The sequence below is a fragment of the Phyllobates terribilis genome, unplaced genomic scaffold (assembly GCF_046119375.1).
Source record: "Phyllobates terribilis strain yellow unplaced genomic scaffold, ASM4611937v1 Scaffold_11__3_contigs__length_659146591, whole genome shotgun sequence".
NCBI classification, from domain to species: domain Eukaryota; kingdom Metazoa; phylum Chordata; class Amphibia; order Anura; family Dendrobatidae; genus Phyllobates; species Phyllobates terribilis.
Window position 1 is genome coordinate 21234154 of NW_027362771.1, and position 22185 is coordinate 21256338.

Below are 22185 nucleotides of genomic sequence, written 5' to 3' on the forward strand. Positions count from 1 at the left end.
TTTTTTTCTTCATTTAGCTCTGAAAAAATATTTGGGCTTCTAGCAGTGTGTGGGACTTGTTCTATTAGTCCATCTATACTGACCTCCATCAGGTTGCAAATTAAAAATAATTTTTTTCTTCATTTATCTCTGAAAAAATATTTGGGCTTCTAGCAGCGTGTGGGACTTGTTCTATTAGTCCATCTATACTGACCTCCATCAGGTTGCAAATTAAAAATAATTTTTTTCTGCATCTAGCTCTGAAAAAATATTTGGGCTTCTAGTAGTGTGTGGGACTTGGTCTATTAGTCCATCTATACTGACCTCCATCAGGTTGCAAATTAAAAATAATTTTTTTCTGCATCTAGCTCTGAAAAAATATTTGGGCTTCTAGCAGTGTGTGGGACTTGGTCTATTAGTCCATCTATACTGACCTCCATCAGGTTGCAAATTGAATAAAAAAATTTTCTGCATCTAGCTCTGAAAAAATATTTGGGCTTCTAGCGGTGTGTGGGACTTGGTCTATTAGTCCATCTATACTGACCTCCATCAGGTTGCAAATTAAAAATAATTTTTTTCTGCATCTAGCTCTGAAAAAATATTTGGGCTTCTAGCAGTGTGTGGGACTTGGTCTATTAGTCCATCTATACTGACCTCCATCAGGTTGCAAATTAAAAATAATTTTTTTCTTCATTTAGCTCTGAAAAAATATTTGGGCTTCTAGCAGTGTGTGGGACTTGTTCTATTAGTCCTTCTATACTGACGTCCAGCAGGTTGCAAATTGAATATAATTTTTTTCTGCATCTAGCTCTGAAAAAATATTTGGGCTTCTAGCGGTGTGTGGGACTTGGTCTATTAGTCCATCTATACTGACCTCCATCAGGTTGCAAATTAAAAATAATTTTTTTCTGCATCTAGCTCTGAAAAAATATTTGGGCTTCTAGCAGTGTGTGGGACTTGGTCTATTAGTCTATCTATACTGACCTCCATCAGGTTGCAAATTAAAAATAATTTTTTTCTTCATTTAGCTCTGAAAAAATATTTGGGCTTCTAGCAGTGTGTGGGACTTGTTCTATTAGTCCTTCTATACTGACCTCCAGCAGGTTGCAAATTGAATATAATTTTTTTCTGCATCTAGCTCTGAAAAAATATTTGGGCTTCTAGCGGTGTGTGGGACTTGGTCTATTAGTCCATCTATACTGACCTCCATCAGGTTGCAAATTAAAAATAATTTTTTTCTGCATCTAGCTCTGAAAAAATATTTGGGCTTCTAGCGGTGTGTGGGACTTGGTCTATTAGTCCATCTATACTGACCTCCATCAGGTTGCAAATTAAAAATATTTTTTTTCTGCATCTAGCTCTGAAAAAATATTTGGGCTTCTAGCAGTGTGTGGGACTTGGTCTATTAGTCCATCTATACTGACCTCCATCAGGTTGCAAATTAAAAATAATTTTTTTCTGCATCTAACCCAGCCAATAGTTTTGGCCTAATACCACAGTTTGGCCACTCAGCTCTGCTCGGTTACCATCCATTGTTTTTTTGTGCAAACAACTCCAGAGTTGTGAATTAGTTAACCACCAAAATGAGTGGAAAAAGGCCTGCTGCTGGTGGAAAGGGGAATAGGCGTGTTGGGAAGAGGAAAAAAGGTTGTGTCCGTGGGGTAGGTGCAGAAGAAAGACCATCTTCCAGCCAAACTAAAATGTCTACTTCTTTTAGCGGACAATGTGATAAGATCCCTTTCTTACGGCCACGCCAATCGCTACAAATTCCAGATGAGGCACAAAAACAGCAGGTGCTTCAACGGATATCAAGTGCTCCTTTAAGTGGGCTCTCCTCCACATCAACTTCAACATCACAAATACTCCAGTCCTCAAAGTTGTCACCCAAATCGCACTTGCTTCCTCACAGCTCCCAAATCTCCAGCTGCCCGTCTGAGTATGAGGTAGAACAGATGGTTGAGTCTGCAGAGCTGTTTACTCATACTATAGCCTGGGAATCAGAGGTCGACTCCAGCGCTTCTGTGAATCCAGACGAGGAAATGATCTGCACTGATGCCCAGAATCTTTATGAGTCGGATCCAGGACCAGACGCAGAAGGTTCTGACCATAATGTAGACCCTCATTCCCAAACTGTAACTCCTGTTGGTGGAGACAATGAGGAAGACGATGATAAGACTCAAATACCTGATTGGAGCGACAACTTTAGTTTTTTGTCAGGGCAGGAACAGGTTGGCTCTGAGGACGACGGGTGTGATAACGCACAGGGTGATGATGATGAGGTCGGAGATCCCACTTACTGTCAACCCACAGTCAGCCAAGAGATGAGGTCAGCAGAGGAGGTGGAGGAAGATGCTAGTGACGACGAGGTCAGGTTGCGCCTTCCTGGACAGAGACGTAGTACTGGAAGCACGTCAACAACTGCATCCTCAAACACAACTCTGCCTCTCACCACAAGTCGTGGTGGCTCTTCAGGTCGCATGGGTGCTAAGCCTTGCATAGCCTGGGCATTTTTTCAGATCGATAAAGATGACCCAACTCGTGTTATCTGTAACATTTGTCAGCAAAAGCTAAGTAGAGGCCAAAAAATACATAGTTTGAGTACTTCATGCATGAACCGGCACATGGACATGAAGCATAAGTTGCAGTGGGAAGCTCAGTGTGCTACAATGCGGTCTAGCCGGCCGAGCCAACCACCGTCTGCCATATCTTGTGCATCCGCGGCCTCTTCATCCTCTGTGACTGGGGGGACAGCAGTCACACCTGTTTTGGGGCGCAGACCTGCCACCTCTTTACCCGCAACAGCCAGCGTGATTGGCAGGTCATCATTTTCTTTGGAGGTGGTAACACCAGCTGGTCTTGAGCGCTGTCCGACATCGATAGCACCACCTTTGGATCAAGGCAACCTAACATGTCCGCCTGCATCTTCCTCACAGACCGGCAGTTTGCCGGGGACACCCTTATCAACCCCGTCTAAGCACAATAGCCAGCCCTCGGTCCCTCAGATGTGGACAAGTAAAAGACCATTTCCTCCTAGCCATGAGAAAGCTAAGAGGTTGAATTTCACCATCTGCAAGCTCTTGGCTACAGAAATGCTGCCTTTCCGCCTGGTGGACACAGAGGATTTTCGAGACCTTATGTCCGTCGCAGTGCCCCAGTACCAGATGCCCAGTCGGCACTACTTCTCAAAGAAAGGTGTGCCTGCGCTCCACCAGCATGTCGCACACAACATCACCGCTTCTTTGAGAAACTCTGTGTGTGACAGGGTGCATTTCACCACAGACACTTGGACGAGTAGGCATGGACAGGGGCGTTACATGTCGCTGACTGGGCACTGGGTAACTATGGTGACAGCAGGACAAGGGGCTGCTGTCCAAGTCTTGCCGTCCCCACGAGTTGTGCGTCAATCCTCTTTATGTCATTTTTCCTCCACTGCTTCTGCCTCCTCAACCTCCTCTCGGTCTTCCACCTGCACCCAAAGCCTGTCTGGTCATGCCACAAGCTTTCTAACTGCGCAGAAGGGATCCTGCACACCTCCTTACTATGCTGGCAGTAGGGCTCAACGTCATCAGGCGGTTTTTACATTGAAATGTCTGGGAAATGTGAGTCACACAGCTGAGGAGTTGTGGTCAGCTCTGGAGAACCAATTTCATGAATGGTTGTCTCCACTGGACCTGAAACCAGGGAAGGCCGTGTGCGACAATGCTGCAAACCTGGGTGCGGCCCTTCGCCGGGGCAATGTCACACACGTGCCTTGTATGGCTCACGTGTTGAACCTGGTTGTCCAGCAATTTTTAGCCCACTATCCCAGACTAGATGGCCTTCTGCAGAGGGCACGGTCGCTGTGTGCTCACTTCCGCCGTTCGCATCCCGCAGCTCAGCGACTTACATCTCTACAGAAGTCGTTGGGCCTGCCACTTCACCGGCTAAAATGCGATGTGCCTACCCGGTGGAATTCAACTCTGCACATGTTGCAGCGACTGTGGCAGCACCGACAAGCCCTGGTGCAATACGTTCTGACGTATAGCCTGGGCCAACGAGATTCAGAGGTGGGGCAAATCACGCTGGAGGAGTGGTCTCAGATCAGGGACCTATGAACCCTTCTGCACAGTTTTGAAATGGCGACGAAGATGTTTAGTGCTGACGATGCCATTATCAGCATGACTATTCCGGTGATTTACATGCTGGAGCACATGTTAAACAGAATTCGGAGTCAGGTGGTGGCACAAGAGGAGGTGGAGGAAGTAGAGGAGGAGGAGTTGTATGCGGAAGGGCTAACATCTGCAAGGTCCAGACGGTCGGCAGCACCAGGGCGGCAGGCATGTGAGGGTGGGGGAGATGATTTTACCAGGGCGCATGGTAGCAGCCAAACTAGTGAGGAAGGTGCAGGAGCCCAGGAAGAAGTGGAGGACGAACTGATGGAAGACTCATCAGATGAGGGAGACCTTGATCACATTTCTGTTGTGCGAGGTTGGGGGGAGAGGACAGAGGAAGGAAGCATGATTGTTACCTCGCCACCAACACAACAGGGACTTGGTGCTCCTGGATGCGCAACACACATGAGTGCCTTCTTGCTGCACTACCTGCAACATGACCCTCGAATTGTGAGAATTAGAAATAATCCTGACTACTGGGTTGCCACACTGTTAGATCCCCGGTACAAAAGTAAATTTGCAGAAATTATTCCTGCCATAGAAAGGGATGCACGCATGCAGGAGTATCAGCAGAGACTGTTGCAGAATCTTACATGTGCTTTTCCACAAAATACCAGTGGTGCATGTAGTGAATCTCACAGTTCCAACTTGCCAACCGTGGGACCGTCAAGTGTTCAGCACTCAAACCGTAACAGAACCACAGTATCTGCTGGTAACATCAATTTTGCGGAATCATTTCACCACTTTTTTAGCCCATCCTTTGCAAGGCCACAGGAGACAAGAAGTCTGACACATAGTCAACGCCTAGAGACGATGGTACAGGAGTATCTCCAAGTAAACATTGAAGCCACGACTGTGTCACTGGACCCTTGCTCTTTTTGGGCTTCCAATCTGGATAAATGGCCGGAGCTAGCCACTTACGCCTTGGAGATCTTGTCATGCCCCGCAGCCAGCGTTCTGTCTGAACGTGTGTTCAGCGCTGCTGGTGGTGTGCTGACAGATAAGCGCACGCGGCTCTCCACTGATAATGTAGACAGACTCACGTTCATAAAGATGAACAAATCATGGATCCGAAACGACTTTTCTACCCCTGTGTCATCCTGGGGAGAGTAAAAGCTTGATGATTGGTTAAAATCACCCTACCAACCGTTTTAAGCTTTCAAATTACTAATCATGTTTATCTGTATCTTGACTGGAAAATAATTTGGGCTTTGTAGCAGTGTGCAGCACTGATCCTATTAGGCCATCTATAATAAGCTTCACCAGATTTAAAATTAAAAATAATTTTTAGCTGCATCTAGCCCGGAAAATAATTTTGGGGCTCCGAGATGCGCAAGACACATAAGTGCCTTCTTGCTGCACTACCTGCAGCATGACCCTTATATTGTCAGAATTCGAAGTAATCATGACTACTGGGTTGCCACACTCTTAGATCCCCCAAACTTTTCGATCAACCTTTTCATTTTAATAAAGACCAAAAAAATGGTCATTTTTGAAATTATAAGCATTAGCAGGTTGTTAGAAACTGAAATCAAACAGTTTTCAACTCAAAACTTTATTCTAGGTGATGTTACATTTTCACATAGGACCCCTTGTTCGAAAGGAGCTTCTGAACTCTCTCGTCCATTGAATTTGTCAGGTTTTGGATGGTTTCTGCTTCAATTGTTTTGCATGAGGACAGAATACCCTCCCAGAGCTGTTGCTTAGATGTGAACTGCCTCCCGCCATCATAGACACTCCTTTTAATGATGCTCCAAAGGTTCTGAATGGGGTAGAGGTCAGGGGAGCATGGGGGTCACACCATAAGTTTGTCCCCTTTTATGCCCATATCAGCCAGAGATGCAGATGTTTTATGTGCAGTATGAGATGGTGCATTATCATGCAGAAAAATGATCTTGCTGTGAAATACACGGTTCTTCTTCTTGAACCATGGCAGGAAGTGCTGTTTGAGAAAATCCACATACATTATGGAGTTCATCTTTAGCGCCTTCAGGGATCCTAAAGGGGCCGACAATCTCTCTCCCCATGATTCCAGCCCAAAACATTACTCCACCTCCTCCTTGTTGGCGCTGTAGCCGTGTTTGCGTGGGGTGTCCATCAACCAGCCATCCTCCACTCCATTCATCTGGACCATCGAGCGCTGCACGGCACTCATCCGTGAACAAAACAGTTTTGAAATCAGTCTTCATGTAATGTTTGGCCCACTGGAGCCGTTTCTGCTTGTGTGAAGTGGATAGAGGAGGTCGACAGGATGGCGTATGCACAGCTGCAAACCTCTGAAGGACCCTGCATCTTGTTGTTCGGGGGACGTTGGAGGCACAAGCAGCTTCAAAAACTTGTCTGCTGCTATGACAAGGCTTTTTTGCCGCTGCTCTTTCAACCTGACGTAATTGCCTGTAGGAAAGAGTCCTCAATTTGCCCTTATCAGCACGCACACGTGTGTACTGTGAATCAGCTACATACTTCTTGATTGCCAAGACACTTCATCCTGATCATCGCACAATGTTGATTGTAGTCATGCCTTGACCTAAACACTCCACAATTTGTTGCTTCTCAGCAGCCGACACATCCTTTTTCTTTCCCATTTTGGCAGAAAATGTAGGCTGCTTAATAATGTGAGAGAGCCTTCTTAAGTAGTCTTGCCTTTCATTGGACACACCTGCCAAACTAATTAGCACAGGTGTCTGCAATTGCTTACAGTGATATAAAGAGCCCTGACACACATCACCATCAATGAGTTTAACTGACAAACAAACAAATTCTTCCCTTATCACTCCTAAACACTTTTTGCATAATAATTTGGAACGCGGTGTACATGTGCTTTTCCACAAAACACCAGTGGTTCACGTAGTGAATCTTACAGTTCTAACTTGCCAACCGTGGTCTGTATGGAATTGTTCAATAAAGGGCCCAAAATTAAGATAACATAGATGGGAGAGGTCTCTATGAATAGGAATTCCTAAGTATTTGATACCCTGTGAGGGCCAGGCAAAGGGAAAGTTGGACTGGATGGGATCCTATATGGATTTAGGGAGGGAGACATCGAGGGCCTCAGACTTCGCTGCATTGATTTTAAAATTTTACCATGTAACAAAGTGATCTATTTCAGCCATAACAGCAGGGATGGATATATGTGATTGAGTGATATATACTAGGACATCATCAGCAAATAGAGAGCACTTGTACTCGGTGCCTCCCACCTCAATCCACCTAATATTGGGGTTATGGCGAATTGATGAGAGCAGGTGCTCCGTCACTAGGATGTATAAGAGAGGGGACAGAGGACATCCCTGCCTTGTCCCATTGGTGATTGTGAAAGGTGATGAAAATGTTCTGACGCACCCCCTGGGCCTTGGGACACCCGGAGCCGGACCCTTTTTGGTGGATGCTGGTGGTTGTAGTCTTCGTGGCGGCGATCCGGTTCCGTGGCTCAGGGCGGTCAAACCAGTGGCGGAACTATTTATGTGGTTTTGATGTTTAAATGTCCGACTACGCCACCCGTGGATTGCGGTCAGAGTGAACCGCCGCTACAGGGCAGACCGCTAAGGCTGGTGTTGTGGGTGCAGCAGAGCGTAGCATAACTCCCCACGGGAGGAGTATAGCCTCAGGGCAGTGTATGTGGAGGATGGGGGTGATGGTGCAGGGCAGCAGCAGTAACGACACAGAGTCAGTGATGCAGTTCAGGGCCTTTACTCACAGTTCTTATTATCCAGACCACGTCTGCAGGTAACGGCTGCCCACGTCGTACTGTGCTCACCAGGTGAGGGGCTCAGACAACTCCCAGATAACTTTGGAGCGCTTCACAGGACCCCCTTTGTGTGTCCTTTGTCTGGCATTTCTTACCAACACTTCTGTCCGGCTGCCTCGGGCCTCCTCTTGGTAAACTTGGCGCCAGTTTCCCTGACCCTATGTGGTGCCTTCCTAGCGGGTGGAGCAAGGGGCTGCGCCACATAAAATGTCAGAGCCTCCGGTTTCTAGCTGAGGGTCGTTTCCTGCCTCCACTAGTTCGGGGACTGGTCTCCCCCTTTGGCCTGACCCCTCCACGCAGGTGGATTCGGGCGTGCGGTGGCGACTCGCCCGTCCGCACCCCTGGGATCCCTTCATTCCTCGTTCCTGGAGCCTTCTCCGCTCCTCTTCCTTCCTTCTCCCTCTTGCAGGCCTGGGCCTCTGTTACTAGGCCCGCCTCCGGAGCAGAGCTCATGCAGAGCCCCTGCTCCCTGCCACTTCTGCTCAGACTTCTCTGCACTGAACTAAGATGGTGCCCACCTTTTATACTCCCTTCTCAATGCACCCAGGAACTGCTTGCTCCCTGCTCCTGCACTGCAGGGTTCCCCTTCCTCAGTGTTCCCTCCCCCCACTCCAGCCAGGGACAGGGACTGTCGTGCCCATCTCAGGGGCATATTGGTCGCCCTGCCCCACGGCAATGTGGTGTAATGCATGCAGGTGTCGGGTCCTGATCCACACTCCATCCTTATCTGAGAGTGAGATATCACACCTCTGGGTGAGGTGCAATACGTCTGTAGCAACCGAGCCCTCGGTGCTACAGTTCCATTTATCTTCAGCCTAGGTGACGTATTGTGATACAGGGCCGTGATTTTGGCTATAAAAGGGTCCCCTAGACCCCTACCCCAAGCTTTTTAAGAGAATCATATATGGCGTGCCAGGAGACTCTATGGAATGCTTTCTCAGCATCCAACGAGAGTATCTACTTACAAATTTTTAACTGCATCTAGCCCAGGAAATACTTTGTGCCTAGTAGCAGTGTCTGCTAGTCAGCGGATTATCCCGGCTGTTAAGCAAGCTACACCACCTGTAGTTTGGACACTTAATTTTTTCAAAGGAAATGCTTCGGGACCACGGGATACTTAGTGAAGAGCATCAGGAGGCACCCCAAGGCATAGGGGCTGGGACTGGCACTAGGATGCCTTGCGGTGGACAGCCGAGCTCGATCCTTATAAAAGCTTTTTAACTGCAGCAGCTTTAGTGGACGCTACTGGAGCTGGAATTACGCGGCTGCTGGCATGAGACTTGCCCTCCAATAGATCCTTGTAAATGGATTTAAAGTGTATTCATTCAAATTAGAGGGACAATTTAAATTAAAAAGCTTAGAGCTGCCTCCACCACAGGGGGGCTCTCTCGACCCACCAGCGGACAGGCACCAGTATTGGGAGAGGGGGGCTGGCCGTCAGGGTTCACCGCGGCTCTGGCACAAACCCGGCGACACGGAGGTGGCACGGGCAGGAGCGGACTGGCCGTCTCGGCTTCTCACTTTTTGGATTTTAGAAGGGCATGACATGACTCCCCCTCCTTTTACTCCTCCACCTCTTTTCTTTTCGCATGACTATATGTACTTGTCACTTTTCCATGTGTTAGTTGTGTCTTCTGAGCAGTTTGTCAGCTTTTGGACACCTTTGAAGGTGTTTTCTATGTGTTTCTATGTGTTTTTGTTTGCCTGCCATTGGTTTTAACGGTGTTCGAAGGTGTTCGACGAACAGTTCGACGAACAGTTCGGCGAACACACGGGTGTTCGACGAACCGAACCGAACTCGAACACTACGGGGGTGGCTCAACACTACAATAGATCCTCTATAGGCATTTTAATAGTCCATAGCCCAGCTATACACCGTATTATGGCCCTTTTTTGCCCACATCTGGGTGAATTTTCCTGCTATGTGCAGTGCTTGCGCTCAAATTGTATGTGATGTTCTATAAACTGAACAAAAAAAAACACTCACCTTTTTCCCCAAAACTATGATGCATTCTCATGGTCTTGGGGAAATTCAATTACCGGTATTTTATGTATTATATACAGAGTGTAAATCTATATATAGTACCATAAAGATGGAAATATTGTAGACACGTGATGATGTTAAAAAAAGTTAAAAAAGTCCAGCCTCCTCCACCCATTAATAGCTGGCCATAATTCACATTTATTTCTCTCTTACCCAACACAGCACTGGGTGTTAGTGCTGTCATGGATGAGATGAAATGTGATCACCGGTATAAAAATTTTGAAGTGTCTCACACATGTCTATAATTGAGATGTAGAGCCCTATTCACAGCATGATAGCCCCTAGCTCCCCATACACAATATAGTAGCCCATAGCCCAGATATACACAGTATGGTAGCCCATAGCCCAGCTATACAAAGTATTATGGCCCCATAGCCCCTCTATAGGGTATGATGGCTCATAAGAACCTATATACAATATAATTGCCCATAGCTTTTTATAGAGTATGATGGCTTAAAAGCCCCTATACACAGTATAATGCTTCTATTGTCCCCATACGCAGTATTCTGACTCATATCCCCTATTTAGACAGTTTTATAGCCTATAGCTTCCCATACACAGTATGATAGAACATAGCCCCCTATATACAACATAATAGACAATAGCCCCTCTATAGACAGTTTAATAGTCCATAGCCCAGCTATACACAGTATTATGGTCAATAAGCCCCTATACAGAGTATGATGCCCGAGTAACCCCTATACACAGTATAATGACCCCATATCTGCGTATACACAGTATAATGCATCTATAATGCCCAATACACAGAATGATGCCATATATCCCCTATTTACACAGTTTTATAGCCTATAGTTTACCATACAAAGTATGATAGAACATAGCCCCCTATATACAATATAATAGACAATAGCCCTCTGTAGACAGTTTAATAGTCCATAGCCCAGCTATGCACCGTGTTATGGCCCTTTTTGCCTTCTTCTGGGTGAATTTTCCTGCTATGTGCACTGCTTACACTCAAATTGTATGTGATGTTCTATAAAGTGAACTTAAAAAAAAAATAAAAAAAAAAATCCGGCCTCCTCCACCCCTAAATAGCCGGCCAACACTCAACTTTTTCCCCAAAACTATGATGCATTCTCATGGTCTTGGGGAAATTCAATTACCGTCATTTTTATGTATTGTATAGAATGTAAATCTATATATAGTACAAAAAAGATGGAAATATTGTAGACATGTGCTGATGAAAAAAAAAGTAAAAAAAAACCCAGCCTCCTCCAGCCATTAATAGCTGGCCATAATTCACCTATTTATTTCTCTCTTACCCAACACAGCACTGGGTGTTAGTGCTGTCATGGATGAGATGAAATGTGTTCACCGGTATAAAAATTTGGAAGTGTCTCACACATGTCTATAATTGAGATGCTGAGCCCTATTCACAGCATGAATGCCCCTAGCTCCCCATACACAGCATGGTAACACATAGCCCAGCTATACACAGTATTATGGCCTCATAGCCCCTCTATAGTGTATGATGGAAGTTAAGAATAGAGATGAGCGGTGTTCGACTAGAACTGTTCGCCAATCTCAAATTCGAGCTGTTTTGGGCGGTGTTCGAGTCGTTCGACGAACCCGAACGATTTGCAAAAAATTCGGCTGTTCGAGGTTATGTTCGATAACTGTTCGTGCACCAAAAGCGTGTCCTGCATGTCTGGTGCTATTTAGAGCACCAATCATGCAGGGATTGTCTGCCACTCACTGTAATGCCACAGCCATGGTGGTTGTGGCATTACAGTGATTGCCCAAATCGATGGGAACAGTGCCAACAGTGAAACATGAAAAGCCGGCAATTCAGCAGCGGCATACACCGGTACCCGACAATTTAGAACCGAAAGAATAGAGCTTCACACATAGATTAGATAGATATAAACATGTCAACCACATATATACGAAGTACAGTGAAAGTGCTGCTTACTGTACTTGTCATTTAGCGTAAAGGATTTATCAAAAAAAATAATAGTGTTTTCATGCACCGTCTCTTTAAAAAAGCCGGCCGGCAATTCAGCAGCGGTACCCGACAATTTAGAATAGAAGGAATAGAGAATCACACATAGATTAGATAGATAGAAACATGTCAGTCACATATATGAAGTACAGTGACAGTGTTGATTACTGTACTTGTCATTTAGTGTAAAGGATTTATCAAAAAAAATAATAGTGTTTTCATGCACCGTCTCTTTAAAAAAGCCGGCCGGCAATTCAGCAGCGGTACCCGACAATTTAGAATAGAAGGAATAGAGAATCACACATAGATTAGATAGATAGAAACATGTCAGTCACATATATATGAAGTACAGTGACAGTGTTGATTACTGTACTTGTCATTTAGTGTAAAGGATTTATCAAAAAAAATAATAGTGTTTTCATGCACCGTCTCTTTAAAAAAGCCGGCCGGCAATTCAGCATCTGTACCCAACAATTTAGAATAGAAGGAATAGAGAATCACACATAGATTAGATAGATAGAAACATGTCAGTCACATATATATGAAGTACAGTGACAGTGTTGCTTACTGTACTTGTCATTTAGTGTAAAGGATTTATTAAAAAAAATAATAGTGTTTTCATGCACCGTCTCTTTAAGAAAGCCGGCCGGCAATTCAGCATCTGTACCCGACAATTTATAACAGACAGAATAGAGCTTCACACATAGATTAGATAGATAGAAACATGTCAGTCACATATATATGAAGTACAGTGACAGTGTTGGTTACTGTACTTGTCATTTAGTATTAAAATAAAGGATTTATTATTAAAAAAATTGGCGTGGGGTTCCCCTTAATTTTAGGCTCTAGCGGAGGTTAAGCAGACAGCTGGGGCAGATGTTTGAAGCCTGGGAAGGGGGTAATACCCACGGAGCTTCCCAGGCTACTAATATCAGCCCCCAGCTGAATACATAGCCTTTACTAGCTATTAAAATGGGGGACCCCCCCAAAAAAATGACGTGGGGTCCCCCTTAATTTAATAGCTAGCAAAGGCTATGCAGACAGCTGGGGGCTGATATTAATAGCCCAGGAAGGGAGCCATGAATATTGGCCCCCTCCCAGGCTAGAAACACCAGCCGTCAGCCGCCCCAGAAATGGCGCATCCATAGGATGCGCCAATTCTGGCACTTAGCCTCGCTCTTCCACGCTGCCCTGGTGCGGTGGCAGGGGGTAATAGGGTTGGGGTTGATGTCAGCTTATAATGCCAGCTGACATCAAGCCCAGGTTAGTAATGGAGAGGCATCTATAAGACACCCCCATTACTAACCCCATAGTCAAAGTTAAAAAAAACACAAACACCCAGAATAAAGTCCTTTAATTGAAATAAAGACACAATTCTTTATTGTTCTAAATTAAACCATACTTACCGTCACGCCCATTCCAGCTGAAGCCAACGATCTCCTGTAATAAAAATAAAATAATAAAGCAACCTCATCCTTACCTTTCCATGGTTCCCACGACAGCTTCAGCTCTGCTACATCGAGATGACAGGCTGGACCGCAGCAGAACGCCGCCATCCAGCCTGTCATCCTGCAGACACTGAGAAGCGCAGGCTTGCTTGCGCTCTGCAGTGTCTGGCTGTGACGGCATAAAGATGAGACGAGTTCATGTCCAATGAACTCGGCTCACCTCATGCACGTCACTTACAGCGTGGGAGAATTCTCACGCTGAAGCGCTGAGTGCAGGAGAATTTTCCCACGCTGTCAGTGAGGTGCATGAGGTGAGCTGAGTTCATTGGACATGAGCTCACCTCATGCACGTCACTGACAGCGTGGGAGAATTCTCCTGCACTCAGCACTTCAGCGTGAGAATTTTCCCACGCTGTAAGTGACGTGCATGAGGTGAGCCGAGTTCATTGGACATGACCTCGGCTCATCTGGATGCCGTCACAGCCAGACACTGAGGAGCGCAAGCATGCCTGCTCTTCTCAGTGTCTGCGGGATGACAGGCTGAATGGCAGCGTTCTGCTGCGGTCCAGCCTGTCATCTCGATGTAGCACAGCTGAAGCTGTCGTGGGAACCATGGAAAGGTAAGGATGAGGTTGGTTTATTATTTTTCTTTTATTGCAGGAGATCGTTGGCTTCAGCTGGAATGGGCGTGATGGTAAGTATGGTTTAATTTAGAACAATAAAGAATTGTGTGTTTATTTCAATTAAAGGACTTTATTCTGGGTGTTGTGTTTTTTTTAAATACTTTACTAGAAATTCATGGCGGTCATGTCTAATACTGGCGTGACCCCATGAATTTTGGGCTTGGGGCCAGCTGATAATACCAAGCTGGCCCTAACCCCTTTATTACCCAGTGAGCCACCGCACCAGGGCCCTGGATGAGTTGGGTACAGCGCCAGAAGATGGCGCTTCTATGAATGCGCCATTTTCCGGGGTGGCTGCGGACTGCAATTTGCAGCGGGGGGGGCCCAAAAAGCTTGGGCCTCCCTGCGCTGCAGATTCCAGCCCCCAGCTGCCTAGTTGTACCTGGCTGGACACAAAAATAGGGCAAAGCCCCACGTATTTTTTTTTAAATTATTTCATGAAATTCATGAAATAATTAAGAAAAAAAGGCCTTCCCTATATTGTTGTGTCCGGCCAGGTACAAATAGTCAGCTGGTGGTTGGGGGCAGCCCGTTCCTGCCTGCTGTACCTGGCTGGACACAAATATAGTGCGAAGCCCCACTTCAATTTTTTTTAATTATTTCATGAAATTCATGAAATAATTAAGAAAAAAAGGCCTTCCCTATATTGTTGTGTCCGGCCAGGTACAAATAGGCAGCTGGTGGTTGGGGGCAGCCCATTCCTGCCTGCTGTACCTGGCTGGACACAAATATAGTGCGAAGCCCCACTTCAATTTTTTTAAATTATTTCAGGAAATTCATGAAATAATTAAAAAAAAATTGACGTGGGGCTTCGCCCTGTTTTTGTGTCCAGCCAGGTACAACTAGGCAGCTGGGGGCTGGAATCCGCAGCGCAGGGAGGCCCAAGCTTTCTGGGCCACCCCCGCTGCAAATTGCAGTCCGCAGCCACCCCGGAAAATGGCGCGTTCATAGAAGCGCCATCTTCTGGCGCTGTACCCAACTCATCCAGGGCCCTGATGCGGTGGCTCACTGGGTAATAAAGGGGTTAGGGCCAGCTTGGCATTATCAGCTGGCCCTAAGCCCAAAATTCATGGGGTCACGCCAATATTAGACATGACCACCATGAATTTCTAGTAAAGTATTTAAAAAAAACACAACACCCAGAAAAAAGTCCTTTAATTGAAATAAACACACAATTCTTTATTGTTCTAAATTAAACCATACTTACCATCACGCCCATTCCAGCTGAAGCCAACGATCTCCTGAAATAAAAGAAAAATAATAAAGCAACATCATCCTTACCTTTCCATGGTTCCCATGACAGCTTCAGCTCTGCTACATCGAGATGACAGGCTGGACCGCAGCAGAACGCTGCCATTCAGCCTGTCATCCCGCAGACACTGAGAAGCGCAGGCTTGCTTGCGCTCCACAGTGTCTCTCTGTGAGGGCATCCAGATGAGCCGAGTTAATGTCCAATGAACTCGGCTCACCTCATGCACGTCACTGACAGCGTGGGAAAATTCTCCTGCACTCAGCGCTTCAGTGTGGGAGAATTCTCACACTGAAGCGCTGAGTGCAGGAGAATTCTCCCACGCTGTCAGTGACGTGCAGGAGGTGAGCTGAGTTCATTGGACATGAGCTCACCTTATGCACGTCACTGACAGCGTGGGAAAATTCTCCTGCACTCAGCGCTTCAGCGTGGGAGAATTCTCACGCTGAAGCGCTGAGTGCAGGAGAATTCTCCCACGCTGTCAGTGACGTGCAGGAGGTGAGCTGAGTTCATTGGACATGAGCTCACCTTATGCACGTCACTGACAGCGTGGGAGAAGTCTCCTGCACTCAGCGCTTCAGCGTGAGAATTTTCCCACGCTGTCAGTGACGTGCATGAGGTGCGCCGTCTCATCTTTATGCCGTCACAGCCAGACACTGCAGAGCGCAAGCATGCCTGCGCTTCTCAGTGTCTGCGGGATGACAGGCTGGATGGCAGCGTTCTGCTGCGGTCCAGCCTGTCATCTCGATGTAGCAGAGCTGAAGCTGTCGTGGGAACCATGGAAAGGTAAGGATGATGTTGCTTTATTATTTTTCTTTTATTGCAGGAGATCGTTGGCTTCAGCTGGAATGGGCGTGATGGTAAGTATGGTTTAATTTAGAACAATAAAGGATTGTGTCTTTATTTCAATTAAAGGACTTTATTCTGGGTGTTTGTGTTTTCTTTTAACTTTGACTATGGGGTTAGTAATGGGGGTGTCTTATAGACGCCTCTCCATTACTAACCTGGGCTTGATGTCAGCTGTCATTATAAGCTGACATCAACCCCAGCCCTATTACCCCCTGCCACCGCTACAGGGCAGTGGGAAGAGCGAGGCTAAGTGCCAGAATTGGCGCATCCTATGAATGCGCCATTTCTGGGGCGGCTGACGGCTGGTGTTTCTAGCCTGGGAGGGGGCCAATATTCATGGCTCCCTTCCTGGGCTATTAATATCAGCCCCCAGCTGTCTGCCTAGCCTTTGCTAGTTATTAAATTAGGGGGGACCCCACGTCATTTTTTTGGGGGGGTCCCCCATTTTAATAGCTAGTAAAGGCTATGTATTCAGCTGGGGGCTCATATTAGTAGCCTGGGAAGCTCCGTGGGTATTACCCCCTTCCCAGGCTTCAAACATCTGCCCCAGCTGTCTGCTTAACCTCCGCTAGAGAATAAAATTAAGGGGAACCCCACGCCAATTTTTTTTAATAATAAATCCTTTATTTTAATACTAAATGACAAGTACAGTAACCAACACTGTCACTGTACTTCATATATATGTGACTGACATGTTTCTATCTATCTAATCTATGTGTGAAGCTCTATTCTGTCTGTTATAAATTGTCGGGTACAGATGCTGAATTGCCGGCCGGCTTTTTTAAAGAGACGGTGCATGAAAACACTATTATTTTTTTTAATAAATCCTTTACACTAAATGACAAGTACAGTAAGCAACATTGTCACTGTACTTCATATATATGTTACTGACATGTTTCTATCTATCTAATCTATGTGTGAAGCTCTATTCTGTCTGTTATAAATTGTCGGGTACAGATGCTGAATTGCCGGCCGGCTTTTTTAAAGAGACAGTGCATGAAAACACTATTATATTTTTTAATAAATCCTTTACACTAAATGACAAGTACAGTAAGCAACACTGTCAATGTACTTCATATATATGTGACTGACATGTTTCTATCTATCTAATCTATGTGTGAGGCTCTATTCCTTCTTGTCTAAATTGTCGGGTACCGGTGTATGCCGCTGCTGAATTGCCGGCCGGCTTTTTTAAAGAAAGCGTCTTCTGAGCAGTTTGTCAGCTTTTGGACACCTTTGAAGGTGTTTTCTATGTGTTTCTATGTGTTTTTGTTTGCCTGCCATTGGTTTTAACGGTGTTCGACGGTGTTCTAAGGTGTTCGACGAACAGTTCGACGAACAATTCCTCGAACATCCCGGTGTTCGACGAACCGAACCGAACCCGAACACTACGGGGGTGGCTCAACACTCGTTAAGAACCTATACACAATATGATTGCCCATAGCCGTTTATAGAGTATGATGGCTTATAAGCCCTTATACACAGTATAATGTTTCTATAGCCCCCCATACGCAGTATTATGACTCATATCCCCTATTTACACAGTTTTATAACCTATAGCTTCCCATACACAGTATGATAGAACATAGCCCCCCTATATACAATATAATAGACAATAGCCCCTCTATAGACAGTTTAATAGTCCATAGCCCAGCTATACACCATATTATGACCCTTTTTGCTCACTTCTGGGTGAATTTTCTTGCTATGTGAACTGCTTACACTCAAATTGTATGTGATGTTCTATAAACTGAACTGAAAAAAAAAAAATCCGGCGTCCTCCACCCCTAAATAGCCGGCCAACACTCACCTTTTTCCCCAAAGCTATGATGCATTCTCATGGTCTTGGGGAAATTCAATTACCGGTATTTTTATGTATTATATACAGAGTGTAAAACTATATATAGTACAAAAAAGATGGAAATATTGCAGACATGTACTGATGAAAAAAAAAGTAAAAAAAGTCCAGCCTCCTCCACCCATTAATAGCTGGCCATGACTCACCTATTTATTTCTCTCTTACCCAACACAGCACTGGGTGTTAGTGCTGTCATGGATGAGATGAAATGTGTTCACCGGTATAAGAAATTTTAAAGTGTCTCACACATGTCTGTAATTGAGATGCTGAGCCCTATTCACAGCATGAATGCCCCTAGCTCCCCATACACAGCATGGTAGCGCATAGCCCAGCTATACACAGTATTATGGCCTCATAGCCCCTCTATAGTGTATGATGAAACTTAAGAACCTATACACAATATGATTGACCATAGCCCTTTATAGAGTATGATGGCCTACAAGCCTCTTGTAACGGGTCTGGGAGGCGGAACCTCTGAGCTACTATACAAGGGGGCGGTCCTTGTAAGGAAGCGGGTGGCGCCCAGGGAAGACGGGCAAGTAGTCACAGCAAGTGACAGGGACAGTCTCTGGGTAAACGGGCAGGTGGTCACAGCAAGGGACCGGGACAGTCTCTGGGTAATCGGGCAGGAGGTCACGGCAAGTGACCGGGACAGTCTCTGGGTAAACGGGCAGGGGATCACAGCAAGTGACCGGGACAGTCTCTTGACAGGCGGGTGGTCACGGCAAGTGACGGCAGAGCCTCCAGGTAGGCTAGCAGGCTGGTAGCAGGTGGACGCTCCCAGGTGAGCGAGCAAGAGTCTCTGGACAGGCAGGTGGTCACAGCACGTGACGGCGGAGCCTCCAGGTAGGCAAGCAGGCAGATAGCAGGTGAGCGCTCCCAGGTGAGCGGGCAAGAGTCTCTGGACAGGCAGGTGGTCACAGCACGTGACAGCGGAGCCTCCAGGTAGGCTAGCAGACAGGTAGCAGGTGAGCGCTCCCAGGTGAGCGGGCAAGAGTCTCTGGACAGGCAGGTGGTCACAGCACGTGACGGCGGAGCCTCCAGGTAGGCTAGCAGACAGGTAGCAGGTGAGCGCTCCCAGATGAGCGGGCAAGAGTCTCTGGACAGGCAGGTGGTCACAGCACGTGACGGCGAAGCCTCCAGGTAGGCTAGCAGGCAGGTAGCAGGTGAGTGCTCCCAGATGAGCGGGCAAGAGTCTCTGGACAGGCAGGTGGTCACAGCACGTGACGGCGAAGCCTCCAGGTAGGCTAGCAGGCAGGTAGCAGATGTGCGCTCCCAGGTGAGCGGGCAGACGGATCCATAGACAGACTGGCAAGGCTGGTAGGCAGACTGTCGGACCGCAGGATAAGCAGCAGGTAGACAAGAGTCAGGCAGGTATCAGACAGGAAACTGGCAGGAAACTGGCAGGTAACTGGCAGGTAACTGGAAACGGACCTGAGGGCTGAAGCAGAGTGATGAACTGTGCTACAACATTGCTCGGGCACATCCATTTTGGAGGAGGTGCCTTATATATGGTGAAGTCCTCCGGCCATTGGCCGGCGACTCCTTAGGACGGCGCGCGCGGCCCCTTTAAGAGAGGGGAAGCACGCGCGCGCCCTAAGCACCGTGACCGGGAAGCAGCGTGTGCTGCCAGCAGAGCGGGAGGAAGACGCCGGGCACGGAGCGGAGAGGTGAGGGGAACAGCGTCCCTGCCTAGCAGGAGGCAGGGACGCCGACGCTACACCTCTATACTCAGTATAATGCTTCTATAACCCCCCCATACACAGTATGATGCCATACATCCCCTATTTACACAGTATGATAGAACATAGCCCCCTATATATAATATAATAGACAATAGCCCCTCTATAGACAGTTTAATACTCCATAGCCCAGCCATACACCATATTATGGCCCTTTTTCCCCACTTCTGGGTGAATTTTCCTGCTATGTGCACTGCTTACACTCAAAACGTATGTGATGTTCTATAAATTAAACTATTAAAAAAAAAAAAAAAAAATCCGGCCTCCTCCACGCCTAAATAGCCGGCCAACACTCACCTTTTTCCCCAAAACTATGATGCATTATCATGGTCTTGGGGAAATTCAATTACCGGTATTTTTATGTATTATATACAGAGTGTAAATCTATATATAGTACAAAAAAGATGGAAATATTGTAGACATGTGCTGATGAAAAAGAAAGTAAAAAAAAAAACCAGCCTCCTCCAGCCATTAATAGCTGGCCATAATTCACCTATTTATTTCTCTCTTACCCAACACAGCACTGGGTGTTAGTGCTGTCATGGATGAAATGAAATGTGTTCACCGGTATAAGAAATTTTAAAGTGTCTCACACATGTCTATAATTGAGATGCTGAGCCCTATTCACAGCATGAATGCCCCTAGCTCCCCATACACAGCATGGTAGCACATAGCCCAGCTATACACAGTATTATGGCCTCATAGCCCCTCTATGATGGAACTTAAGAACCTATACACAATATGATTGCCCATAGCCCTTTATAGAGTATGATGGCTTATAAGCCTCTATACACAGTATAATGCTTCTATAGCCCCCCATACGCAGTATTATGACTCATATCCCCTATTTACACAGTTTTATAACCTATAGCTTCCCATACACAGTATGATAGAACATAGCCCCCCTATATACAACATAATAGACCATAGCCCCTCTATAGACAGTTTAATAGTCCATAGCCCAGCTATACACCGTATTATGGCCCTTTTTGCCCACTTCTGGGTGAATTTTCCTGCTATGTGCGCTGCTTACACTCAAATTTTATGTGATGTTCTATAAACTGAACTAAAAAAAAAAAAAAAAAAAAAAAAAAAAAATCCGGCCTCCTCCACCCCTAAATAGCCGGCCAACACTCACCTTTTTCCCCAAAACTATGATGCATTATCATGGTCTTAGGGAAATTCAATTAACGGTATTTGTATGTATTATATACAGAGTGTAAATCTATATATAGTACAATAAAGATGGAATTATTGTAGACATGTGATGATGAAAAAAAAGAAAAAAAGTCCAGCCTCCTCCAGCCATTAATAGCTGGCCATAATTCACCTATTTATTTCTCTCTTACCCAACACAGCACTGGGTGTTAGTGCTGTCATGGATGAGATGAATGGTGATCACCGGTATAAAAATTTTGAAGTGTCTCACACATGTCTATAATTGAGATGTAGAGCCCTTTTCACAGCATGATAGCCCATAGCTCCCCCTACCCAATATAGTAACCCATAGCCCAGCTATACGCAGTATGGTAGCCCATAGCCCAGCTATACACAGTATTATGGCCTCATAGCCCCTCTACAGTGTATGATGGCTCATAAGAACCTATACACAATATGATTGCCCATAGCCCTTTTTAGAGTATGATGGCCCACAAGCCTCTATACACAGTATAATGCCGCTATAACCCCCCCATACACAGTATGAAGCAATATGTGCCCTATTTTCACAGATTTATAGCCTATAGCTTCCCATACACAGTATGATAGAACATAGCCCCTATATAAATTATGATAGACAATAGCCCCTCTATAGACACTTTGATAGTCCACAGCCCAGCTATGCACAGTATTATGGCCCATAGTCCCTTAATAGAGTATCATGACCAAAAAGCCTCTATGCACAGTATAATGCCTATATAGCCCCCCACACACAGTATGATGCCATATATCCCCTTTTAACACAGTTTTATAGCCCATAGCTTCCCATATACAGTATATTGGAACATAGCCCCCTATGTACATTATGATAAACCATAGCCCCTCTATAGACAGTTTGATAGTGCATAGCCCAGCTATACACAGTATGATGCCCGAATAGCCCCTATACACAGTATAATGTCCCCATACTTGCCTATACATAATATAATGCACCTATAGCCCCCCATACACAGTATGAAGCAATACATCCCCTATTTACACAGTTTTATAGGCTATATCTTCCCATACACAGTAGGGTAGAACATAGCCCCCTATATACAATATGATAGACAATAGCCCCTCTATAGACAGTTTGATAGTCCATAGCCCAGATACACAGCATTATGGCCTATAAGCCCCTATACACAGTATGATGCCCGAATAGCCCCTATGCACAATATAATGTCCCCATACCTGCCTATACATAGTATAATGCACCTAAAGCCCCCATACACAGTATGAAGCAATACATCCCCTATTTACACAGTATGATA